The sequence below is a fragment of the Camelina sativa genome, chromosome 17 (genome assembly GCF_000633955.1).
Source record: "Camelina sativa cultivar DH55 chromosome 17, Cs, whole genome shotgun sequence".
In the NCBI taxonomy this organism is placed as follows: Eukaryota; Viridiplantae; Streptophyta; class Magnoliopsida; order Brassicales; family Brassicaceae; genus Camelina; species Camelina sativa.
In genome coordinates this window covers 24,751,954-24,756,956 of record NC_025701.1, presented here as the reverse complement: position 1 = coordinate 24,756,956, position 5,003 = coordinate 24,751,954, and positions in this window count along the sequence as shown.

Below are 5,003 nucleotides of genomic sequence, written 5' to 3'. Positions count from 1 at the left end.
AGGGAATGATTGATAGGATTGCATGTGTAGAAAAAATATAGAGTTCCTTCACCATGCATCATAGAACTAAAAACAAGAACCTTGATTCTAACTATTTTATTTAGCATGTTTTAGGTTCTGAGACCCCATCTTCACATATCTCTTCCATACTTTGTTCTTGATTGTTTGCTTGAGGGCAACCAAAGAGTAAGTTTGGGGGAGTTGATATGTCTATATTTTGCCTCTCCTTAGCATATATTTATCATGCATTTAGCTAGGATAACTCATTGGGTTGCATCATTTTCTAGTCCTTTCTATACACTTTGCATGTTTAGGTAGTTCTTGCATCATCCTTCCATACATTGTGCNCAACCTTACTGATAGTAAAGATTTATCAATCCGCTAAAATGATAAGAAGTGAACTCCTCCTAAGACCAAGTGTAAAGAATGAAAGAATGGGTTTGAGATAATGTTTGTGATGAAGGGTAGAACCAACTTTGGTTTGGAACGTTCTTTGGATAGACAGGACGCTGCTCTTGTATGTATCAGTTGGTTTCAACCTTTAGTCTTCTCTTAAGCTCAACTCCTTTTCGTGAGAAAACCTTGTTCTGAATTGATGAAACCACTTGAGAAGGAGACCATCTAAGTCTCTAACCTTTTACCCTAGCCAAATGAGTTCAACGACATTGCTTAGCTCGATTCACGGTTCTCTGTTAATGAATGTTAAAGGGAATGATTGATAGGATTGCATGTGTAGAAAAAATATAGAGTTCCTTCACCATGCATCATAGAACTAAAAACAAGAACCTTGATTCTAACTATTTTATTTAGCATGTTTTAGGTTCTGAGACCCCATCTTCACATATCTCTTCCATACTTTGTTCTTGATTGTTTGCTTGAGGGCAACCAAAGAGTAAGTTTGGGGGAGTTGATATGTCTATATTTTGCCTCTCCTTAGCATATATTTATCATGCATTTAGCTAGGATAACTCATTGGGTTGCATCATTTTCTAGTCCTTTCTATACACTTTGCATGTTTAGGTAGTTCTTGCATCATCCTTCCATACATTGTGCATTTCGGAGTATTTCAGGTATCTAGGAGACGTTGGAAGCGCATCGCTCGACTCATCCACTGCACAACACTCCCGGAACCGTCTCTCGAACCAATCTCACAACACTTCCGTGAAGCGTCAACCGAGCCATCTCCGGGAAGCATCAACCGAGCCATCCCCGTGAAGTGTTAACCGAGCCATTTGTTCGAGCCGTTCCACTCGAGTTGGATTTAGCTTTCGACGTCTTCATCAAAGTTGTAGGGAATTGAGTTATCTTTCCAAAGCCGTTTATTTAAAGCCAATCGGAGGTGTGGTTCAAGAGTTATCATCGTTTTAGTGGATGCGTATACACCACGCTCGAGCCATGCTCCTCAGCCGCGCATTCCAGCTTTATTGATCGAGCCATGCTCCTCAGCCACGCACTCAAGCTTGTTTGACCGAGCCATGCTCCCCCACCACGCACTCCAGCTTGTTTGATCGAGCCATGCTTCCCCGCCACGCACTCCAGCTTGTTTGATCGAGCCATGCTCCTCAGCCACGCACTCCAGCTTGTTTGATCGAGCCATGCTCCCCAGCATCCGTCCGAGCCATGCTCCCCAGCGTCCGTCCGAGCCATGCTCCCCAGCGTCCGTCCGAGCCATGCTCCTCAGCCGTCCGTCCGAGCCATGATGACATTGCATTCCATTCGACGCACACAAACTCGATCGCACATGTCGGGAAGAAAGACGTTTGGTTTCACACGCTTCAGGAGATTACCGAACCGACGCTTTACCTTGTCGTTTTAAGTTTTAGAGCTTTCCATGTTGGACTACTATATATACATTTTGTTAAGTCTTTGCTGAAAAATCTTATCTTTTATCTCGTTTTTGTTCTCAGAAGATTTCTGAACCTAGCCACCAATACGTTCTGAGACTTATATTCCGATATTTTTGAGATTTATTCAGATTTTGCATTTGATTCTTTCTACAAAGTTTTTCATCTTATTTTTATCTATCTTATTATGCTTGATTCAATGATTTCTGTGTTTGCATCCTTGACTATAATTTTCGGATCTGAGTAGTGTGGTAGTTCTTGAGGATGGGGTAGATTAGGTGGAGGATCTTAGGATGTAGAGTGTTTAAGCTTGATTTGTATGATTCCCTTCTAGACTAGAGTTAGAATTGCTAGTTTCTCTCTGATCAATTGGAACTAGGCTCGAGACATTTCCACACCCAAAAGGTGTTTGATGAAATGTCTGACCAACTAGTGCCAGAGACTTACGTTCCTAGCCTAAGAGATTAGTTGTCTAGGATGTTTGTTGACATGAATGAACTTGTTTGTCATGCCTGCTCAACCACGTTTCTCTAGCGAGAGCTAGGTATGGAAGTGGTTGAGTCTGAGTAGCTTTTGCCAAGAGATTGGATTAGCTAAGTTGTGATGTTCATTGTTTAGGGATAGTTTGCTTGTGGTATGTTAAACACTCTGTAGACTAGGATACTCCACCGACATCAATTACCCCATCCTTAGGACTTCTTTCTTCCTGATTTTTATTACATTCCTGGAAATGTTTCGTTTCTTGCTTTTTAGTTCATGCTTAGACTCGTTTATGTTTTTATTCATTTTTGCTTCTTGTCATGCATTCTCGTTTCTAGTTCTTTGACTCATTTCCGTTTTGCATTTTGTTTATTCTAGGATTGTTAGATAAAAACACTCTTTGAATTGGCTTGACTTGTGATAGCTTGATTGCATCTCAATTGTTAGCAACATCCCATTTGGATTGACACCTTAAGTACTACAACTACATAAGGTTAATTGAACCTGCTAGGATAGAGACACAAAAATCCTAGTATCAATTTGGCGCCGCTGCCATTTGAGATTCGTTTTGCTACATTTGAGATTTCTAGTTTTACAAGATTAAGTTCTATTACACTTATCATTCTGAGTACTGACTTGTTTTGGTTGTCTGCTTGTTTCTTTTGCATCTCAGGAACCTGTTGATTGCAACATTGCATGCACACCAGATCAAGAGGACATCAGAACCTCCTTCCTGCTATCGAAAACATCAATCGGTTACAAAGACCACGACAAGCTTGTCAACTCACTGATCATCCCGCACCAGTCAGTATGGAACAACAGAATGAACCAAATCCGAGATCGCGAAACATTGGTGTTGGGGATGCACTGAACACTCATACTCAACGTGCTGGAATCGTCCCTCCCGCCGTGCAGAACAACAACTTCGAAATCAAAGGCAATCTGATCTCCATGATCCAGGGAAACAAGTTTCATGGGTTGCCTATGGAGGATCCACTAGACCATTTGGACGAGTTCGACCGTCTGTGCAGTCTCACCAAGATTGAGTGAGGATGGTTACAAGTTGCGCCTCTTCCCATTCTCCCTGGGAGACAAAGCTCATCAATGGGAGAAAAACTTTCCCAAGGGATCAATCACCACTTGGGATGGTTGCAAGAAAGCATTCTTGGCCAAGTTCTTCTCCAACTCCAGAACAGCACGTCTCAGGAATGAGATTTCTAGCTTTACTCAGAAGAGCTCAAAATCATTCTGTGAAGCATGGGAGCGTTTCAAGGGTTACCACAGCCAGTGTCCACACCATGGTTTCAGCAACGAGTCACTGCTAAGCACTCTATACCATGGTGTACTTCCAAAAATTTGCATGCTGCTTGACACTGCTTCTAATGGTAACTTCCTGAACAAAGACGTTGATGAAGGATGGCAACTGGTTGAGAATCTCGCCCAGTCTGACGGTAACTACAATGAAGACTACGACCGCACGGTTAGAGGTGACGCTGGGTCTGAGGAGAAGTACAAGAGGGACCTTAAGAATGTCAATGACAAGCTTGACCGCCTCTTGCTAAGTCAGCAGCAGACTGTCCATTTTGTATCTGAGGATGACCCTTTTTAAGGTCAGGATGGGAAAGGTGAGCAGTCTGAAGCAATCAACTATGTCCAGAATCAAGGTGGATACAACAAGGGTTATAACCCCTACAAGACGAACCCCAATTTGTCTTACCGGAGCACCAATGTTGCAAATCCACAAGATCAGGTGTACCCTCCTCAGCAGCAACAACAAGGTCCGCAAAAACCTTTTGTTCCTTACAATCAAGGATTCATGCCTAAGCAACAGTTCCAGCAAGGTTATAACGCTCCTTCCGGACCACCACCAGGATTTTCACCTCAACAAGTTCAACCTCATCAAGCTCCAGATCAAGAAATGAAGCACATGCTACAACAACTTCTTCAAGGTCAAGCTAGTGGTTCTCTGGATACTGCTAAGAAGTTTGCTGAACTCAGTCAGCGGATGGAATGTTCTTACAATGATTTGAATGTCAAATTTGAAGCTCTTAACTCCAAGATGAAATATATGGAAGGCAAGACTGTTTCTACTTCTACCCCAACAACTGGCCAACTACCTGGAAAAGCAGTTCAAAACCCCAAGGACTATGCTACTATGCATGTCATCACCACCCAAGCTATAGATGTACGGCTCACTGAGGACACTGAGAGTTTAGATGGGGAGGAATTTCTTCAATATGAAGTTCAGATAAAGGATCCTGTCGAGGTGTTCAAGGATCCAATTAAGTCAGCCAAGCAATCTGATCCGGAAGCTACTAAAGAACCCACTACTCCCAAAGATTAACTTAAGAGATTCATTCCTCCACCATACAAGCCACCTCTACCATTTCCAGTGAGGTTTAAGAAGCAGCTTACTGAGAAGTATAAAGCTCTGTTCGAAAACTAAGTCAAGGAGATTGAACTTAGGATGCCTTTGCTTGATGCATTTGCACTTGTGCCTCAATATCAAAAGTTTTTAACTGATTTGGTAACAGAAAGGACCAAAGAGAAGGAGGAGATAGCTAAAGGAGCTCAAACTAAGGTTTTGGAAGATGAGAGGGTAGTACATGTCATAGGTGGGGTTATTCATAAATGCAAGGCTGTTATTCAGAAGATGATTATCCCAAAGAAGCTAGAGGA